We start from the raw sequence: 23,284 nt of genomic DNA on the forward strand, positions 1-23,284 counted from the left end.
GGGCACTTGTGTAACAGAGACACACAGGCAGGTACTGTTCTCCCGCCGAGCTCGAAACAAACCGCTGTTGACATCCCTGTCACCAGCACTCATTTCTAGCGCTCAACGAGATTAGACTCAACTGGCGGCGGTGGAGACAGAGGCATCAAATTAAGCGATAGCGGCTGACAGCGAGCATGTTCGGCGTGCTGGCTTTCTGCAGGCTGTTTTCTTCCGCTTTGCCTTGCATGAAATGTTATCTTTCAGCCTGCATTCCAAGAGGAGGGATCAAAGATTAAATTCGGGGTAGATTTGAGGAGCCGTTTGAAGAAGAACGAGCACACCAAAAGGAAAAGTGGGGGTTCAAAAAAAAAAAGGAAAAAAGCTGTACTTTGAGGTAGAGATGCATTCAAGACACGCCTGGTAGACAGATTTCATCATTTGGCTTCAACTTGTGCAGACTTTGTTGTGATGACATTGGCATAATTCATTGCTCTGTCGCACACGTGCAGATATCACGTTCCCGCCCATTCACTCACCCACCCACGTACACGTTGACACATCTTATATCACACACACACACACACACAAACAAATACACTATCCCCACCCGCCTACCTAGCCATGCACTCATTCGTAGGCTTTTTGACAGAGTGAAGTTGTCAGGGAAATGGAGAGGAAATGACACTGGGCATATTTTCACAAATCTCCCCTGTTGGCATACTCCGCTCTGGCACAGGGCCTGTCAGCAGCCTGTCTCCTCAGTTTAGCCATCAGACACAGTCAGAGTGCCAAACATACTGGGACACGCTCGTCCTCAGACAGGAGGGAAGACAGAGGGAAGTGTCAACAGACAGAGAGAGGTGTGTGTGCGGGCGCGTGTGTGTTTGTGTGTGGAGAGGCTTGAGAAAGAGATGTTGAGGAGGAGCTGGAGAAGAGAAAACACAGCAACAGAGGCATGCAGAGATTGAAAAAAAAAAAAAGATTCACATCCACAGACAGAGGTCCAACTCCACACACCACTGCTTTCACCCCTCAACCCCCCCAAACTGAAATATCCATTGCCAGGCCATTAGCCCTTTTACTGGTACTGTAACATAAACCGGGGGGGCTCGGGGTGCCGTGCGTCATCGCTTTCTTTGGGAAAGTGACTTTGACGAGATGGCGGTTGGCCAGAGGTAGTCGGCCCGCACCATCTACCTGCATCACTGGAGGCACCGCATTGGTCTTGATGGCTCTCTCCCACAACCCCCTGCCCAGCCACTGCTGCTTCCCTAAACACACGCACACACATGCACGCAATCCCCAGCTGTGGACGCTTTCCTCCAGCTGCAACAGACACACCGCTGTTCTGCCGCACACCTCAGGGCTAGCACAGCCCCCTGTCATGCAGCCCGACTAATTACCTTGGCATAAAGAGGAAAAACACCAACAGGAGCTGTTTCACGTACTTTAAACAAATGCTGAGGCCATATATCCGCATAGCGGTGTTCAGCCTTATCGCTCTACTTCAGCCTAAGCAGGGTTTCTAAGCTATAACACAATTTTAGATTTATTTCCCCCAACTGTTTCTCCTAGCCTTTTTTTTTTGTTTGATCTTCATCATTTTATTCTTGAATAATCGCTTCTGGACTGGAACAACTGGACCATATAAACCTTGTTTTTATTTCACCTTCACTAAGAAAGCTACAACTAACTGCACAGTTTACTCAGCAATAAGACACTTCAGCTAAAAACAGCACCTTAATGTATCCTGGCTCAACTGACACTAAAATGAATCTCTTTCCAAACCTAGCTGTGGTCTCAGTGTGAACGGACAGTAAACTAAAGCTTTACATCAAGCAAAGGGATGGCTGTAGCTCAAGCGGTAGAGCAGGTCATCTACTGATTGGAAGGTTGGTGGTTCGATTTCTGGCTTCCCCTAGTCTGTATGCCAAATATCCTTGGGCAAGATACTAACCCCAAATTGCTCTCCAATGCATCCATCGGCGTGTGAATGTTAGCTATAAAGCACATAGAAAATTGTGCTGGTGTGAATGGGTGAATGCACGAGTTGTGTAAAGCGCTTTGAGTGCTCAGATGAGTAGAAAAGCACTATATAAGAACCAGTCCGTTTACCAAAGGCACCTGATCTGCTGCCATTCATTCTCTGCTTAGAAAATGGGAAGCAACTTATACAGATAGCCTGGAGTAGTATGACTTGTCCAATCATCAAGCAGCTTTTTAACATGTGTACCACTAACATCCTGTATATTTGGATGGTGGATTTCAGTTGTTTAAATAAACTTGGAGTCAGAATCTCAGTATTGCTCGTTAGATTTGGTGACTATTGCATGTTTTTTGCTTCTAATATCAACAACAAATGTATTCTCCAGCTTAACTATGGCCAAACCTTGCACAATGCCAAATGTTAGATCCACTTCGAAGACAATTTTGCTAACAGAGGCTAACAACAGAAAAGTTCAGGATATTCTCCACAAGTCACCCGAGCATCGCTGTCATCATGAGCTTCGTTCACTCATGGACTCATATTGGAATCCTTTCACAAAGTTTCACAGCCTTCTGTAGGGCTTGGAAATCCAGCATGCATCGCAAACACCCAAATTCTTAGGTCGAAATGTGACTTACAGAGAGGATTTTTTTTTTAAAAATAGCACATACTGGAACCTTTGTACCACAGTCCAAAGAGATAACCTTGAAGAGGAAACCAGCCAAATTTAAATGAATAGGTTTCTTTGGAAATGATCATGCCTTATAGTATAAAAATTCTGACCCTGAGTGCAACCCATGGAAAATAAATGCTTCTCAAAAACAAATGCTTAAAATTTCTGCGAGTAACAATAAAGCTGTTGAGTGGGTCGGTGATTAAGTATCCCAGCATCTCGATTTTTACAAGAAGCTACCATGACTCCTTGCACTTTCACACAAAGTTATAAGTAACTGACATCTCCCTACATTTGTGATGTTTTTCACATCAAAGTTTTCAGAAAAGGTAAGACCAAGTAGTAGTTGGTGACTTTCATCCTGAAGGGTAAATAGCTGACAGAGAATGGAGTTCAACCCACTGCTGTCGGGCTGCATGGAAGCCTCGTGGGAAAGACCAGGGGCCAGAGCCACCTTTCACCACCACCCTGTCTGCAGCAGGGACAGCGCCAGGAGCACAAACAAGGACACGCATGTCTGCTGCTGTTTCCCTGGTGTGTGTGTGTGTCTTTGTGTGTTTGTTTACATCATTCTGCTGGTTTCTGCCGAGGGACTTTTGATTATCCTGTCCTGAGGGAGCCATCTCCCAGGGGAGTGTGGGTGATTAGCCTGTGGATATAGCCTGTCACCAATTCCCCCACTACATCACAGCGCACACACTCAGACGTCACACACAAAGTTACACCGCACACGTATTGTGCACACTGGGAAAGGGAGATACGGTTAACATGTACTCCCTAGGCAGTGTGAGGTCACCTAGTTCTCTATTTCAAAGGAGACAGGGTCGCCGTAGAGCCAGCAGAGGCCCTGTGGAAGCAACCAGTCATGTGTGATTTTCCAGTCCACTGCTCTGTGATGAGCAGGTCTGGCCGTGGCTCAGCCCCCAGGGCCCAGCCTGCAGAGGGACTGGTGGGCTTGGAGCTCGTCCACCTTCTGCTCCAGCCTTGTCGTATCGTTGGGAATGAGAGCTCATCATCGCCTGCCAACCAGCGCTGCAGTCATCATTCTCCTCTGCTGCCTCGGCCGCACTGGGGCCCCAGCCCTGGTAAATTATGCTTACCCATGCCATTATTAGACTCATTATAGACCCATTTGAGTGGCTTTTAGCCTGTCACAGGCGCTCAACTATGTCTTCAGCTTGACTTGATTTCCTCTGACAGGCTTTTCTTAAACTAAAAGGCTGGGGAGGAGAGTCAGAGAGATGGGAGTCTGGAGAGAAAGAGGAAAATGCATCTTGAAGGAGTCGAGCATGGGGTTTGGAGGCTCATGCGGAACAGTCATTTGCTTTTATGACGAGGCAGGTTTTGGCATGGCTCTCCGTACCTAAAAAAAACAATTTTTGCATTTCAGTTGGAGGCAGTCGGTTATAAATGGCTGGAGGGGTAAGAAATCTGGCTGGTTCAGTCCATCTTGCTGGTTGTTGACACATTTTTAAACACAGTTGAGAAATGACCCTCATTTTTGGAAACCTAAGGCCTTTCAATTTTACTGTGCTTGGCAAAGCGACGCAGTTCACTTGGATTCCCAATTGCCTGTCAACTGCAAGGTCTGCCATGCATTCATTTCCCAAGTTGTGTCCCCACTAAGCCCCTCACTGCATCACTCATTCTGTCATCGCTAACATGATAGGGAATTCCTAGGGAAAAAGGGAAACTTCATTGGGAAAGGCTACAGAAAGCAAGTACCAGCGCCCCTCCATGCTAACCATGAACAGAGCCAAGATCTCTCAATCTGTGACGGCTCATTTGGAAATGTGGCCCTGGGCTCTTGTTCCCTCTCTCCTTTGCCAAATACAATAAGTCCTTTTTTCATTTCTCCTGCTCAATTTTATAATTTTGTGATTTTTCACTGTCAGCTATGGCCTTTTGAAGTATTTTATTGAATTTCCTGCTGGACTCAGCTCTGAAGTCCATTTTTACGTTTTTGCCCCGGCTTAGCTCCATGCTGCTGTTTCACTTTGCTCTCACTCACAGTCTTTTGCAACATGGTCAACCTTTAAAAGCCTTTCCAGCCTTTCCAAAGCTCCCCTCCTACTGCATCAGTCGCAATCATTACTTCTTCCTCTGGATTTCTCATTACTTTCACTGATATTTCTTCACCTCTCAACTCTGTCAAGAGTATGTGTGGGTGATATCATTGTCATGTCACCGTTTATTTCCATCACACGGATTGACAGAAGGACCCAGGCCAGCTTTGCTTCTGATAATGGCTGATCTAATCCATACCGCTGTGTACTTTCACCCACTCAGCTCCTCTGTTCTTGGCATCAATGCCTTTAAACCCAGAAAGCTTCTCTGCGCGCATCCCCCCCCCATGTGTTTGCAATTCCCCTCCGGGGGGTTATGATTCAACAGCGGCATCATCTCAATTCGTCTCAAAGCATGAAGCATCGCAAGAGAAACTAAAGTGGGAGACAAGACGGCCCTCTCTGCCCCCCTTTTAGAGGCAAGAGCCTGAGTGTGTTTGGCGGAGTTGGACGTGAGGCTCGCTGTTTGGGATGTGGGAGTTTAAGAAGAGAGTGCCACGCTGGCCTAATCACATTACGGGTGCCATATTATGTGTCAAGCTGTCACTTTCAATTTGAGCCACCGCACTGCAGCAGCGGGCCCTGGCTTTTCTTCATATTTCTGTTTTGATTGGGGCTTGATAGTGACTAGGCTGGAACTGGGTGCGCACAACAAGCAGGGGAGATGCCGTTCCACTGCACGGAAGAGCGTCGATCATATGTTTACAATTAGCATTGGTCGGGATGTGGATGGAGCGAATATGTGCGTGTCTGTGGAGGCTGGAGCAATCGTTCCCTCTGACCCCTTCACACTGAATCACATGTCTAATCTCATTCTTGTCTCCCGTTTGAACTAATGTCATGTGCCTCATCGTCCAATCTGTCACACTGGTTGACGGAGAGACCGTGTCGAAATGCCGCAGGACGGAGGGACGGGTGGAGGGCCAGGAAAAGTCTGCGTAGTCGCTCAACTCCGTGAGCGGGATAATTTGAGGAGATACAGACTGACAAGAGGGAAAGAGAGGGTAGGAGGGGTTATAGGATGAAGGGAAGCAGGGCGTAAGTTCAGTCAAACCCAGTTGTCCTCCAATTGAGTGGAATGACTCAGAGGAATTGATAGAAGCTGGGTGTTCTGCGCACAAACGGACATTTGAGCGATCGAGTCAAAATACCGCCTGTCTTTCTACTCTGGACAATCTGTTTTCACAGCAGTTGAGGCTCAGCTTTCTCTGGGCAACAACTGTCCTCCCTTTTTCTCTCTCTCTCTCTTTACCTTTATTCATATTTTGCTTCATCTCCGCGGCTGTCTCTGTCCAATAGATCATCGGCTTGGTCACAAAGCCCTTTTAGCTTCTAGCCGCAACCAAGAATTATTCCACAGGAATGGCTGAAGATAATATCCAAAAACAGGGGTGGGGAAGGGGTGAATGAAGGGGAAAGTTGGTCCTCAAACTGGCATCCTGAGCCAACCAGCTGGGTATGTCATTGTAATAGTGTCATCTCTCTCTGTACATACCCACCACTGCCCGCTATCAGAGCCACAAAACAACACCAAGACCGCATCGCACCTGTACCACAGCTATTGGTGCTGTGCTGCTGTTTCGTCCGTTTCCTTAGAAGAATAGGTCAGTTGGAGTTTAATACATATACATATTATTTAAAGCTGCAAGAGAGTGCAATGAAAACAAATATTATACACATTATACATTATGTCATAATTATATTTAAGGCATGCTGATCACCTGGTCAACCTATGAAAGCATCCCGTTTTTAAAGTAGCTGGTAGGTAGTTTTGAAACTTTTTTTCCCACATCTGTAATTTTGCTCCTGCTGACACGCTGTCGTTGGGTGAAAATGTAAATGGGCTTACATAAGATCAGCTGCAGATCCCTGGATTCATGTTATCAGAGGAAGCGTAACAGAATTTGTCATCTCAGTCTTTAAAATGGTGGTTTTACATTAATATATTACTGTAGGTTTATTGGCTCTCTCTGTAATTTAATACTGTTAGCTATGAAACATTGGCTGTTTGTAAGAGATACGGAGATCAACGTGGCAAATTTGCATCAGCGTGCTAGCATTGAGAGATGCTGTATTGCCATTGGGTAGAATGGTAACATGTAGAGTACATTTTATGGTTCTAAATTTGTCATATTGGCAGCATGATAGTGCAGCGGTTAGCACTGTCGATTCCACCGGCCAGCTGGTTCCTTTCTGTGTTGTTTGCTTGTTTCACCTGTACTTTAATATTAGGTTGACTGGTGATTCTAAATTGGCCGTAAGTGTGAATGTTTATTTGTTTATCTCTGTTAGCCCCACAACAGATTAGTGTCCAGTGTATAGGCAGTCCTTCGCCCTATGATAGCTGGACTCTAGGCCCAGCTTGACCCTGAAAGGGTAAGCAGAAGAAATGGATGGAAGGAAATTTGCCATACAACAAGTGGTTCTGCAGGTTCCTTGTCTATGAAACCTTTACACAAATCAACACAATACACAGACAATTACTTAAGCTTAGCTAACAAGCTGCAGTGGTACGACTCTGTTACATATCAATCACAGAGCAAATATGATATATGTAAATGCCTCCAAATAACACACTTGTCAACCTAAATGCGAGAACAGAAAAAAGAATCCAGAGTAATACACAGCAAAATCTCCAGTGTTAAATTAACACTAGAGAGTGTCTATATGGGTCCACACCTCTGAGTGTTAAATACAACACTGTTGAGTGTTAAATTAACACTTTTGACAGTGTTATATGTTTAAAAGTAACCTAGTCAGTTTTAAAGATTAACAATGGCTAACACTGAGCAGTGCTGATTTTCTAACACTGGAAAATAACTCAAAATGTTAGAAATATTCCAGTGTTAGAAAACCAGCACTGCTCAGTGTTAGCCATTGTTAATCTTTAAAACTGACTAGGTTGCTTTTAAACATATAACACTGTCAAAAGTGTTAATTTAACACTCAACAGTGTTGTATTTAACACTCAGAGGTGTGGACCCATATAGACACTCTCTAGTATTAATTTAACACTGGAGATTTTGCTGTGTAGGAGACTGATGAGATGCAGAGCAACAAAAAACATCTCCTGACAGCAGAAAACATCAACCACTGGCAGCTGGAGAGTGAAGATCCCGTTTCATGCGAAGATGCTCCAAATGATCAAAGGGTTGGCCCAAAATTAGACCAAAAAATGCTCCTGGAAAAAAATGTGGATTCAGGTACAGCCTTAATTACTAGCAAATGATGAGGTGTAGCTACCTGCAGTTTTGAAAGAACGCGCACTTTCAGAACGTGTCAAAGCAATGCCGCGTTCCTTACTTATTATAGACTTCAGTCTCTCTTGACGTCTGAGCATTAGTAAAGACAGTGCAGTAGGGTTCAGGCAGAACTTCCATTTACAGGATAAAACATTGACTAATAATCTGAAAAATGTCTGTATGTCCACGTCCAATTCTCTTCTTCCAACTATTTGTCACGTCAACTTTAAACTTGGAAAGTGTGCTGTTGGGTATCAGAATAAGTGCAGTGTACTTGAATGAGCAGTTTTAGCTAAAAGCAATTTTCTGTTACCGGTTTTGTCCTGGAGTGAGTGCTGCCTGACCCCAGGTATGAGCAGGTTTGAGCACAGATGTGTGGTGACACTAGTTGCTGCTGCAACATTCCTTATGAAATCACCATTTTTTCCCTATTCTTGTGACAAATTATGTGTGTCAGTCATATTGTTTGGATGAGCAGATCTGGAGAAAGTCGCAGCCACAATCTGCCCGTTCTACACGAGCATGTTCTGGACGGGCTCAATCACTGAGTGAGTGTATCCTAATAGCTGTCCTCTTTGCAAATCAGTAACTGTTTGATGTGTTTAGAGGACATCTGTAAATTGTAGCTACAAAACTTTCTCTGAACAGGTTCTGCACAATTATAGGGAAAAAAACATGTTTCATTTTCAATGCTCCAGGCTTTGTGCTTTTGTGAGGCACTTTGAACACTTCTGTCACTCTGTTGTTAATCCAAAAGCAGTCCTTTCAAGGGCTTCACATCCATTGGTCGTCAGCGTTATTCATGGTTATTTCCAGTACGATGCTGGCCAAAATTACAAAGGACAAATGATACAGCACAAGGACCTGATTATCCAAATGCAGTTACCAAGGCATCCATATAAATGCAAGCAACTTGTCATGCTCTGAGTGTTCCATCTGACTTGATTTACTATGCCTCATTTACATTCCAGCGTATCATACAGCTAATGGTTCATAAATCCTGTGCAGATAATGCCCATAGATTAAAGTGAAATAACCGGCAGTATAAATCAATCCTAGAACAGAGTGATCTGTTGTTTCAATAATGTGCACCATTAGTTTGAAAAGCAGACCTCTGACACGTACTCGTTTTATTTTTCTGTTTCTTTCTGTCTTTTGTTTTTTTATGTGAAAAATGGCATGTTGCTTGTTAAATTTGTTCATAATGCACTGATTTTGGCTTTTAAGAGTCTGTCCCATATGAAACAGCTGGATACCTGCTCTTACATTATGATGTTTGCAATTTTTAGTTTGCATTTTGAATCTACAGACAGTGAACGCTTAGATGGTTAAGTTGTGACTGCTGCGTTCGGATGAGCTACAGAAAGAAGTGGAGTTGAGTGGGTGACACCATTTCTTTGGTGACACTAAAGTCTTGCAAAGCATTTATGAGTGAGGGGTTCCACACTTTTCCTTGACTCTTAATCAGAGTGTGTTGAGCTTGGTTACAACTAGCTAGTGCTTAGGTACTGATGGAGCTTTCCTGGGTTGTGATTTGAATTTCCACAGCAAGTCAAGTTAGTCTGAAGACGTACCATAACTGCAGTGGCTTTAAATTCATTTTGAATGTTGTCCTCTTTGGTATTAGCTAACAGCAACTGAACACATCATTTTATGATAATCTCCATGCTAAAGTAGCCCATAAACTACAGGGAAAACAAAATGTTTGCCTTTATTGGGGCTTAGAAATTCACTTGAATTCAGTTTTATTTTATATACAGGAAGAAACCTCTGGCAGAACCAGGCTCAGGGAGGGGCAGGATAGGTAATAATGGAGCAGGAGCACTAGTACACAACATTAAGTGGTTCAAGCCTCATTTAAGAAGTTTCTGGACCGGCAGAAGTATAGAGCATGCTGTGAGCATGCAAAAGCAAGGAGGGGAACTAAATTCATCAAAGGGTTGTTAATGCCTGGGGAAGGTTCCTGTGGTGAAAACATAAAATTGCAATTACATACAGTTATTCCATTGTTAGTTACTAGTGGCACGCTTAATGTGTGAATGACATGTAATGAATGATCACTACTACTTTCAAAATAGCAGACATCATTTAATGGCCCGGTGCTATGGCTAACATGTAGTAAATTTATCATCTGATTGCACTTGTTGGGAATTAGAGCCTGAAAGAATTTCCAAGTTGTTGTTGGAAAAAGCTTTCCCACTGTATCTGTCTCTCTCGGTTCATCACTGTCAAACATGAACATGCATGAGCAACACACATGGAACAAGATTTATAATTGAAAACAAAGACAAGTGCATAAACAGTGCCATTCACAAATGTATATAAACTCCAGTATCTGAGGAACGACTGAAAAAACATGTTCTCTGGTTTCTGAACACACTCAGCAGTTCCTGGCACGAGTAGAGGTTTAATATTGTACAAGGGAGCAAAAGTTATGGACTCTAATAAATATGCACACATGTGCTGCTTGTGCAGAGTTATTGGCACTGGCAGGCTCAATGTGTCATATTAAATTAGACCGCCTGTTGACAAGCAAGCCCCGTTTGACTCAGTCAGTGTTTCCCCTCCACACTCACACACAGACATTTGATCTTCAGTGGGTGAATTTTAAAGAAATGCAGTGCACTTATCCTTAAACTCAGCGTAGGATATATTACATCTCCTAAGGTTCAAACTAAATAATGCAGAGCAGATAGTGATTTGTGTCAACCACAGAGAAAAGAAAGCCTTTTTTTCTTTGCACTTGACCAAAAAAACACTAACACTGGCTTCTGTCTTCAGTAGAAAATAACACGATACATTCATTCCTGGGATAAAATGACTTTACAGCAGTTACAAGTATTTAGTATCTTCAGACTCTGTGGCTTGCCTGTTTTCCAGAGCGATGCCATGCACCCTACTGGCAGTGGATCCTGGACTTGAGACTGCAAAAGTTAGTGCAACACTAAAAAACATGCATCAGCTGACCAAAGGAGTAAAAGAATAAAGCGACACAGTTTTTATAAATTCTTCATGTAAAATTTGAATTTTATCATCAATTCATTAATTTCCTGCCTGCATAAATGGTGCTAAGCAGTGAGCTGAAAAATCCCCAAAAAGTCACATGAGCCAGTAATGACTTTAGGGTACGTCCACACATACACAACTGTTTTTTATTACGGGGATTTTTCCGAGTTCATTTAAAAACCACATTCAAATACAACAATTTGATTGTGTCAGTTTTCAGTAGAAGTTGAGACAGCGAATATATTACTGCTTTTTAGATTTTTACAGGTTTGAGTTAAAGTTAATGTTTTTATTTCTAAACGGTGAAAAACGTTTTGCCCTTCTGATATCAAAGCTGATATTGCAGTATTGTGTCAGTTTACTGCTCGTTAAAGTACTACAGTGACTTCCTGTGCTCTAACAGTGCACATTAAAAAATGACTGCGCGATGAATTTGCGGCAGCTCGCAAAGTGACCAATGCGGAGGGCCCGTTATACTCACCACTGTCTCCTTAACACCAAACACAACGTCACATCCACTGGTGCGAGCTGGTCTTTGCTAATCCTGCTAACCTTGTGCTTGTGTGCAATCCAAAGACATATCAGTACAGAAGCTCAGCAATTCCCAGATTATACACAGGGAGATGTTGGAACGGCTAGAAAAGATGAGACTGTCAGGAGAAAACTTGCAAATTTCTTTGCTTCCGGTTTCAATTTCGTCTACTCTTAAACCAGCACTGATGCAGATGTTTTGTCTGAGTGGCGACACCAATGTTCAGGAGAATACTGCAGTGAGTACCCATGCCCCCAGTGCTGGTAACTGGACTGTGGTAATGGGGCCTTTATACTTCATTGTGGACACAGACAGCTGGAGACCTGACAGACGAGTAGTCATTCCTATTGAACTACTTTGAAGTCTGCCACCTGGGGAGTATGTGTACTTGATGCATTGTAATGTAAATTTTCGGACGAGCCCACGTGGCCGTATGCACACACCCCTGTGCTCACTTTCTGATGACGAAATTTACGTGACTTAGACACAAGTGGACTTGCAGATGCAGAAAAAGTACAATCAAGGTGGAATGGCTACTCGGTTGTCATGTCATGTTATATCCATAACAAGATCATCAAGGCTTGAGTCACTTCCAGCTCAGAAATCTAAAAAAACCAGGACCAATATCAGCAATAAATAAATCGATGCATGGAGTGAAGTGACAGACTAGTTCTTGTAAGAATGAAGCTTGCCCTGAGCGAAACATTGCTAGTCTGTCAGACTAAAGTGTCTCACATGGAGGCTTTGACACACATCTTACAAGCGTGCATGGCAGCTAGCAGCTCATTTCCAGTCCCGCCGAGTGGAGCTGCCCACCTCTGTGGCCATCCTGCCAAAAATAGTCACATGAAGTTGAATGTCACACAAACTACTACACACTCTTCTCTACTGGTCGTGATTGAACAGGTCTGCGCATGTTTAAAAAAATAAAAACAACACACGCATTAATTTTGGTGCAAAAAGGAAAGACTGAAAAGGAATTTATAGAGAGAGAAAGAGAGAGAGACATCAAAGGCCAAGTGTTTTCCATACAAGAGGGTGAGCAGAGCTTTAGATCAGACAAGCTCTTCTTTAAACAGCCTCCTCAGATCATGCCAGCAGGAGGTTCCCCCTCAGCATGCTGCTTTGTCTATCAAAGTGCTTCTATAGCATTGAGAGGGCACTGGAGCAGCGCTCCTTGCCACTTCCCCCCTTCTCCCTCGTCATATGAGAAAGCCGAGCCGCTACACCCCCCGCCACCCCTGACAATGAATCACAAAATAAAGGTGATTATTTCCTTCCACCACCACCTCCTCTTCCCCGTTCCTCCCTCCGGCTCCTCATTCTCTGTGTTCTCCTTCATGTGTTTCAAAGCTTTAAAACTTCCTCTCTTTCACCTCATCTCCTCCTCCTCCTCCTGCGCCACCCTTCAAACAGTTGTTTTGTTCTTGGGAAAACACTTTTTACCAAAGGTTTGCTAAATTTTGTCTCTTCAACTCGGTGTATTTTCCAGCGTCTCAGACAACTGGAGGAAGGGAACCCAATGGAGAAAAGGGAACCAGGACGGGCCGAGAGAGAACCAAGTCTGTGATGTTCTTGTTAGTGAGAATAGTGCTTCTGCTCTGAGTCGCAGCTGAAGTAACCGTGAGGCTGATTTTCATCTTCTTCTCGCCACTCTTTTCAGTGGGCTTCGGTATCCAGCTTTACAAGCTCTCCCTGCTCTCATCCTCCACTGATCAAAGCCTGCTCACACAGATATATTTCCCCTCACAGACAATGCCTCTTCTCAAGGTGCTGTCAGGTTCCCTTCTTTGCTTTAATTTCATCTCTTAAACTTTTTTTTTTTAATCCCCGTACCCCCTGCCTCCCTTTCCTTTCCTTCTTTTGTGAGGGCTGTCAGCCGTGACAGTTTGTTGCCGGGAGGGACTTATGGGAAGAGGAGGAAGGTGCACTCTTACAAAGAGCCGCCGCCTGGCTGCACCTCACTCACACTGTCACTCAAAACAACCTGACTCGCGCACTCGCACACAGGCAAGGTGACACGCCCGACTTTCATGCACTGGCAACAACTGCAATGCATTTACACTCACACTGCGAAACATGACAGACACCTTGACCTTGTGTTTGTTGTGTCACGTTAAGTATCAGCAGCGAAGGAAAAATGGGGCTGAGGAAGAATGAGGTGGCGAGCTTGGTGCCGCAAAGCCAGTTGCGCCGCCTGGGTGTCTCAGATCATAAGCCGTGAGGAAACTTGGAGCGACAGAGCCGTGATGGAGCGCCGATAGTCGCTGCTGACGGGGCTTAGATGACAGACAGAGGTTGACAGACGCTGACATCTTCCTGTCGCCTCGGGGAGACATGCGGCCCTGAGTGAAACCTGAGGAGCCCTGCCCGCAGCCATAACCAGCAGCCAGCCCTCACAATCCTAATTCCTCAAAGTTCCTACAAAGACACTCGAGTGACAGAAGGGCAGGAGCAAAGAGAAAGACAACAGGAGTATCATTTAATTTTGTGAAAGAGAGAACTTATGACAAGAGGGTTTGCCTTGAGGGAAGGCACTGAGTTTGTGAAACATTAATTACACCTTTTCTACCCCCCACCCATCATCTTCCCCTGTCTTCTCTGTCTTTATTTTTGTGAAGTCGGGGCAGCTCAAAGCTTAATCTGTTCTTGTTAAGGCAGAAATCTGAGGAATTATTCTGATGTTTTGTCAAAAGTCAAAAATCTTTCAGGTAGGCTTCAACCGCATTCATACTGGCAGGGGATGCTCATGGCCGATAGTCATTTATGTTCCACTGTGACAGCCTGTGAACCTGCTTTTGATACTTGATCCCAAATTTTGTATTTCAAGCTACTAAAAGCCACATTTTAGCTCTTCGTCCTAGGCCCTTGCTAACGCTATTAATTCAATTCAATTCAGTTCAATTTTATTTATATAGCGCCAAATCACAACAAAAGTCGCCTCAAGGCCCTTCATAGATACAGAGAAAAACCCAACAATAATATGACCCCCGTCCCTATGAGCAAGCACTTTGGCGACAGTGGGAAGGAAAAACTCCCTTTTAACAGGAAGAAACCTCCGGCAGAACCAGGCTCAGGGAGGGGCGGGGCCATCTGCTGTGACCGGTTGGAGTGAGAGAAGGAAAACAGGATAGAAGACATGCTGTGGACTGTGCTATTAACAGTCCTCTGTAATCTGGGAGGCCTTTTGGCTAGGGTTAAATCCAGCGCCTATGGTTTAGCTGTCACTTGTGATCCTGACCTTTTCCTTTGACTGCCTTGTAACAATGCCTGCTCAGTCTTATTGTGTTTAATAAAGTAGGAAATTGGCGTTACACGCACACACACAAGATAAATAAAACCAGTTAAAATTCCTCATTCAGAAACATGTGCTTTACAGCTGGCTTAACCTTTGTTCTCTTGCCTGTACTCCGACTTGGGTTGTATTTCAATATGATTCTCAGTGACACGTCTTTCTTTTAGACAGTTAAAGGAGCATCAAAGAGTGATATGACTGCAGCTTGTAAATAATACCCATTAAGAGGTGAAGACTCCACGTTTGAACTGATACATCAGTCAAATTGAACCTGTCTGAGAACATAAACAACTGCTTTCCTGACATGGAAACACACTATCACAGATGTACAACACCTGCTACACAATCCTGAATTAAAAAATTTAAAATAATCTTCATGAGGAAATGGATTCATGACGTTGAGTTGGGGGTCTGGCCTTTCTTTGCATGAACTGGATGTGCTCTGATCATGAGTTATTTAAGTACTCTCAGGTTACTGGTTGACTGTCAGACACGTTAGAGCACATGTCACAAAGTGCAACCTTCACACTCATGTCACTGAAACCAGCGAATTAGCACATTGGTCATCCTGTAAGAGAGAAAAGTATGCACACCATTTTCACTGCAGATGACTTTGGTATATGAACCGGGAAATTCCTGTCATAGCAAGAAGCATGCATATATCTTTAAAAGCCAGTGTGCATTGTTTTAGGATTGGATTACCCCCCAAAAAAGACTTTCTGTCAGGAGCACTTAACTCAAAATAGGATTGTTATTCCATCTGCAATAATTTATATTTGACTGTGTGCTGAAACCTCCCCACCCTTCCATGTGCAAGCGTGGTGAGTAGGGATGTGCCCAACTAGCTGACTACACGATTAATCGTCATTAGTACTAATCGGTTAATCTAACTGTTAACATTTAATTCCCAACTCCAGTAAATTATGGTGTCCTAAATATGGCAAGGTGACAATTACCAAGCTGACAATGATGTTCCACATGTCACCGGGTGGAGCATCATTGTTCAGAAACTCCATAAATCTCTGAATCTAGGCCTGATCTTTTTGTTGAAACTATTTCAATGAGATCGCGGATACAAGCGGTGGACATGAACTTCCTCCAACAGATGGATGGGTTCTCTCGTAGTGATAGGGTGATGAGTTCAGCCAATTGGGAGGAGCTCAGAGTAAAACTCCTCCAAATCGAATGGAGCCAGCTGAGGGTAAGGTGCTTCGGCCAGCCATGTGCTATTGGGAGAAGGTCCCGGAGGAGACCCAGGACATGCTGGAGAGACTACGTCTCTTGGCTGACCTGGGAATGCCTTCATGTTTCTCTGGATAAGATGGAGGAGGTAACGAGAGGTAGATCTTGGCTTTCCTGCTTCAGCTGCTGCCCCCTTGACCTGACTTCAGATAAGCGGAAGAACATGGATGGATTTACTGTTTTGCTATTTTAGATTTAAACTGTTATTGAACTGGTTATCATACATTTTCAAACAACATGCATGATTCATAATGCACCGCACAATGCGGCACTCGTTTCAGTTGCAATTTATTAGTATTTCCAATGTTATCTTTGGCTATTATTTGTAATATTTAATTAGATTAGACATTTTTCTCCCTCATTGAGTCGACTAAAACATTTGCCACCTGGAACATCCCTAATGGCAGGCCAAAAGATAAGGAGAGCAACATTGCCAGTTCACAGAACAGAGCGTGCATCAGTGGTTGAGGCGTTGCGCCTGCACAAACTGGGTTTTGGCAAAGAAAATTATTGCTATTGGTATTTACAAAGAGAGCACAGTAACCTCTTTGTTTGTAGGAGGTAACTGATCCTGTTGCATATGTATTTTTAGAAATCCTTTCTCAAGGTACAAAATATAGGGAGGAGCATATTTGAATCAAGCATGTAAACTGACACACAATTTACTGCTAATCGTGCCAAAATTTAATGCAAGTTTTGTAAATCACCTGTAAAACTAACCACACTTATGACCGATATATGGGTATTGCACTCATACTTTACCTTGTTTAGATGCGATCCACAATCAAAATAACGTGTGACAGGCGAGACCTGTCTCGCGTCTTTTGATGAGCAGCACTAGCTTTGCATTCACCCAGTATGAACCTTCCAGATCCCTCAGGTCATCTGGATCCGGTCTTTTATCAGTTCCCAGAGTCAGAACCAGACACGGAGAAGCTGCATTCAGCTTTTATGCTCCTTATATCTGGAACAAACTCCCAGAAAGCCTCAGATCAGCTGAAACACTCAGTTTATTTAAGTCCAGGTTGAAGACTCACCTGTTCTCAGCTGCATTTGAATAAAGCACCAAATCCACACTTAAGCTTAAATTTCAAAACTTACATTTTAACTACTGATTTTATCTACTGTTCTGATTTTATCTACTGTTTTTTTAATCAATTTTAAATCATGCTTTTTATTGTTTTTGTTTTTTAATGTCTCTGTAAAGCACTTTGAATCACCTTGTTGTTAAATTGTGCTATATAAATAAACTTGCCTTGCCTAGAAAAAAACTTTACATTGTCCCGTTTGGTGAATCTAACCCACGGGCTTTAATTTTGTACAGTGACATGCCTGAAACTGTTTGGTCACAGCTCCCTCGTTTTCAAGTTATGATTATGTCTACTTTAGTTTTGGTGTTGATAGTGGATATATGGGGCAGTTTCTATGCATAAATGTCATCTGCACATTGAGCCACTTCAGTGTGGATACATTGCTAATCAACATTAGCCCCCTCCTTCTCATGGTTTATGAGGGGAGGACTCCTGACTCACAGTCTTGACCCCCTCTGACAGTCTTGTTGAATAGGCAGCATGCTGAGTTCCATAAAATCAAGCTCGGCGCTCAGAAACCTTTGGTGCTGAGCATCATGGCTTAAGGGATGCTTGATGAACAAAGGTGCCTCATCTCACACCTCCTTTTGAAACATAAAGGGACGTCCACTCTCCTCAAAGGAAAAAGGATATTAGCTTGTCAGGAGGGTGACAAGTTTACAATAGAGGCGTCTGGCTGGAGTGGGTGTGCTGGGAAAGGGTTGGAGAGAGCTGGTCACATGCTACTAGGAAGATTTCAGTTCAATTCAATTTTATTTATACAGCACCAAATCACAACAACAGTTGACTCAAGGTGCTTTATGTTGTAAGATAAAGCCCTTCCAAGAATACAGACAAAAAATCAGACCCCCCCCCCCATGGCCAAGCACTTGGCGACAGTGGGAAAGAAAAACTCCCTTTTAATAGGAAAAACCCTCCTACAAAACCAGACTCATGGAGGAGAAGCTGTCTGCTGCAACGGTTGGGGGTGAGCGGAGCCAGACAAGACAAAAGATGTTGTGGAAGAGACTTGCAGATTAATAATAATAACTCATCATTAAATATAAAGTGGTGTATAAATCTGTTTTATTTGGGTTTGTTGTATTTTATTTATTTTTAAAGTATATTGGTGCCCACATTTCTATTTCAACCTTGTTATCCAAAAAGAAATTGTACCACTGTCAACACACTCTTTTGGTTGTTTATAGTGGGGGTTCAGTTGTTCCAAAAGGTTCACGATTTTCTTGCACGCATCAAAACATTGACAGAAAACAAACTGTGCATGCTTACTGCTTACAGAAAGTCAACATCAAGGGCATTTTTTTCTTCTGCCCATATTCCTCAGAGGCAGAGAAACACAGGCTAAAGCCGAGCTGCAGCTCTTTACATCATACGTGTGATGCTTCGGTATCGGGAAGGCATGTGCAGCCGCGCATCTATTTTGCCGCCTTCAAAGTTATTGTTGGCAATTTTAGATGCGAAAGTTGAATATCAAAAGTATTCCCTATGGTTACGACTTCCTCTTCTTTGCTCCTACCTCTGTCTTCCTCCCAGTTGCTCCAGTGACAAACGGCACATTGCTTTGACTGACAGCTCCAATCATTCTGCTGTGTTTGCTTGGCAAGTTCAAACTGTGACTGACACTCAGCTCATTGGATGGAAGGGGTGTCTACAAGGGAGGGAATGGGGCAAGAAATTAAACAGAAAACAAAATCCTCCCTGCATGACAAGTCTCCCCCATCCCCCCACCCCTTTCTTCTATCTTCAGCACCCACACCCTCCACTCCTTCTTTTTCTCTCCTCCATCCTTTTTCCACCATCTTTCCATTCCTGTCATTGCATTTTTTTTAACCCTGCGAAATCCGTTTTGATAGCAAATCACCACGGGCCTGCCAAATGACAGATAATCCTTCACAGTTTTATCACTAAACCCTCTTCTTCTTATTTTGTCTCGCAGCATGTAGTGTACGTACAGCTGCCGTGTTTGCTGATACAATCTGCCAGCCAACGCACGCCGTGGCAGATCACACAGTAGGACGGAGGATGCTCCCCTTCACAGATGCTGATAAATCCGAATAATATTTCTTATGTGTTTTTTTATATAGAAAGAAGAAGAAACACTTACATGTGTTTATCTGATGTTCGGTCTTCTAGTCTTCTACATTTATTCCTGCTTCATTGTCTTTACCCCTTCAAATACACAGTCCGATGGAAAAGTCTTAATAATTGTTAGGAAAATGATAAATAGGAGTTCTAACGAGCTTGAAAGTCAACATTTGGTATGGCCACCTTGTCTTCGAAGGCTTTCAAAGTTCTTTGGATGTTTCTGTGTTTTGTTCTTTTCTCTGTCAAGATGATCCCACACTGCTTCAGTAATGTTGAGGCCTGGGCTCTGGGGAGGCCAGTCTACGGCTGTTTGATAAAACGATATATATCGGATGATGATATGAAAACGTCTATCGTTTCATTTTACGCTATCCTTTGTTTTGTGGTGCTGCAAAAAAAGCCAAACTGTTTACGTCAATATTTTTCATCGTTTTGATGTTTCACTGTAGAATTTCTTAAAGTCCTCTCTTCCTCTTATATTTAACATAACTACACTACGGACGGACAAGCGACTGTTTTTATGCGTTGACGTTAGCAACAACGATGGTAAAACCATCACGTGGCTCCGTCGTCCGCTTGTCTATTTTCCACATAAACCTTTCACAATAAGGCTGAGGATGCTGTTGAGATTTTTCAAAATAAACTGAATCACGTGAAAGAGCACGCAGCGTGTTTACAGACGAGAAGCTACAAAGAGTCGTCAGGTGCTAAAAAATAAACCTTAGAACAGGCTTTTCCCAGCAGCACGCCGTGTAATGAATACTCACAAAGAAAATTGCGGCCATTTCAACTTATGTAACACTCGATTCCAGGTACATGACGCCCAGCTGAAAACACTTCACGCAAGTTCAGTTGCCCAAGATTCACAGAATTTACAGAAAATGTAAAATTCTTGTGATATATATATCGTCGTCGGGACGATAAATGTCTTATATCGGGATATGAGATTTTGGTCACATGGCACAGCCCTAGGCCAGTCCATGACTGATTTGTTCCTCTGTGTTTTTTTCTATCTAGGTATGCTTTTACTGCATTGGCAGTGTGTTTGTGATCATTGTCATGCTGAAAAATGAAGCCAGTCAGACACTTTCCAGATGGTATTGCATGGTGGACTCAAATCAGATGGTACTGATTTATTCCATCCATTTTGACAAGCTCCTCAACAGCACTGGCTGAAATCCAGCCCCAGATAGACTGACTGTGCCCGTATCTGTCAAGTCTTATCAGGTCTTTGTTGGATTCCCCTCCACAGTATTTCTTAGGGACATGACTTCCAGACGCTGTTTGCAGGCCTGCCACTTCTTCTGTTGTCCAGCTACCTCAGATCAAGGACAAACTCAACATGCTGAGATATTTTACGTAGAATCTGCCTTGTTGTTGTAAAAATCCTATTTTATTACCATCAAACTGTGTTATCTTTGGAATTTTTCATAAATTCAACGAAACTACTTTTGTGACAGGCTGCTAGTAACAAAATAACTAAAGATACATTTTAAAAATGATTCTCGTCTAAGTTTGTAATTTGTAAACACAACACTGCTTCATCCCTTGAGTTAGGTGTCTTTTTTACGCATGAATGATTCACAGCTCTGCGTTAAATGGGTTTGCAAACAAAAAAACTCTAAAAACTGTCCGGCGCAACAACTGGACTGAAAATAAGTGAAAAAGCAGCAAATGTCCAAAGAAAAATAGTGAAAGCTCTACATAAAGCCCGGGGAACTCCTGCTCAAGGCCATTTGAAAATTACAACAAAGTTTGGCTCCTTGGAAGCCAAAGATGATGAAATGAGGGTTGCGAGACATTTAAATTATGTCAGAATTTTCTCCTTTTGACGACTCAAACACAAACTTCACATGTACGAGCAATAACGACGTCTCGTTTCAGTTTGGCCTCAGCTGATTAAACCGCCTTTTAGTCTTTTTTTCCAGCCCACTGGCAGTTTTCTTTCATGTTAACAAAAGTAAGATTAATATATGTCTAAATAAAAGATTTAGTGACTTGCTAAAAGATGATGCTCAAGTGATTCATGACAAAAGCACAAAAGAAGCTACTGTGAAAACTGCCAAACAACTGCAAACAGGCGATGACAGCTGTGACAGCATGTGAACTGCCCCTATAATTTACCTGTTACAAGTCAATTATTTCTATTAAAAATGGGGAAGATGTTTTGTAGCATCTTCTCCATTTAACTGATCATAAGAAACTGTAATTTATTGTTGTCAGATTTACTGCAATTGGCACGACAAGTCGGCCTGGTTGCTTCATCAAAGAGAGCAACGCCTTCAAAGTGACGATGATAACAAATACGTGCGGTGGGAAACTAAGGCGAGGAATTAACCAGATGATTTACTCCGGAAAGCTCTGCCTCCAATAATGGGTTGGCCTGAGGGATGACTGTGATCCAGCAGAAAGAAAGGCCGAGAATAAGACGGTGGAGAGCCTCAATGGCTCCTCATTGTTTAGAACATTTACCCTGCAATGTTAAAATCCTCGTCTGATGAAGAGGTAAATCCTGCTAGTCTTTTATCCAGCAGTCAGTATAAAGAAGGGTGAGCCTGAGAAATCATTCATACACCTGCACAGGGCGTAATGCTTCCATCCTTTCCCCTTAGGGTCAAACAGGCACTAAATCTCTTTTCAAAATCACTTTCTTTCAGCCAATCCACTTCCATCCCTCTTACACAGATACAGATGATGTCCTCGGAGATGGAGGTGATGTCAAGAAACCACAAAACAATAAAGGAAGAGAAAAAGAGGCAAAGTGGAGGCGCAGGCAGTATGGATGTAGAGAAATGAAAAAGCACAAGAGATTGGAAGCAAAGTTGATGGGATTGGTATTACAAGGAGCAAAGCGAAAGGTTGCATAATATGTAAAGCACAAATGATGAAAAGAGATCACCTCGTGGCATTTTTTGTGCTTTTCTGATACACTAAATTCTCGACTTCATAGACATATTAAATAAAAAGCTTAAGGCCTGTTTTTTTCCCCCAAGCACAGCTAGAGGGATATTTGTGTACACCTTTGTTTGATCTGTCTGGCATTGTGTAAGTACAGTATGTGCGTGCACCTCGTGTGTGTTCGTGAGGGTGTGTGCTGTAGAGAGAAAAAGAGTGAGTGCGCTGGTGGATTTACAGGGAAGCATGATTTATGTTGAGGAACTTTGATCTTCTAAAAAGGCTTCGGGATTTTACACAACAATAATTCTCCTTAGCCTCAGCTTAAATGGTTCGCCTGTGGCGCGAGTCCAGAATAGGTTTTAATAGACTGATGGGTGTTGGACTCGGAGACAGAGGTGGGGGATAGAAAGGCTGAGGCTACAGGATGAAGACATAATTCCAAAGATGGGATGTTATGGGATCATGTCACTTTATGTCAAAACAAGGCCTATAAATGGAGTCTGTAGCTCTTCTGAAGCTCCATTTATGGCAAATAATAATGCAATTTTAAATAAATACATATCACTTGTGCTAATGTCTAACAAGAGTTGATACAATGGTGATGATGCTTGCAGCACCGCCATCACAGTCTTTCATCTGTCCGCATATCCAGCTGCCTACGCGGGCGGATTCTATATATGTACTTCAGATAGCATTAACGGTTTGGCCCAAATGTAGTGAACAGTTTCAGTGTGCTGTTTATCATGTTTGACCTTGACCAACAGCAAAGACTTTGTGTGAGGCACCTCAGCTCAGCCATAGGTAAATATCTGGGCCAGATGTCATGTGTTCTGAAATTTCTTCCTTGAATTCTAACCTACCAACACTTTCTGTTACCTGTGTCAATTTACCTTGGGACTTTTGAGCCACATCCAGTCTTTTATACTTGCCATTACCTATGGCAGCCCACCTCACCACATCTGTGCCCCATTTTGCCCAAGCAGTGCTTGCCACATCCACAACTGAGCTATAAGTGCCAAAAACTGCCCAAACTTGTGTCATCTGGGATAAAATCTAAAAGTAGCCCACATAGGGTTAAATGTTGATTAAATGTGGTCTACCCCTTTCTTTCGCCTGCATGTAATTATGGTAGTGAGATTGTGGCGGTGAGTTAATTGTAGCAGTAGGATCAAGTAATAGGGTTAA

Source organism: Haplochromis burtoni, unplaced genomic scaffold (genome assembly GCF_018398535.1).
Source record: "Haplochromis burtoni strain Fernald_Lab_line unplaced genomic scaffold, NCSU_Asbu1 Contig_411, whole genome shotgun sequence".
Taxonomy (NCBI): domain Eukaryota; kingdom Metazoa; phylum Chordata; class Actinopteri; order Cichliformes; family Cichlidae; genus Haplochromis; species Haplochromis burtoni.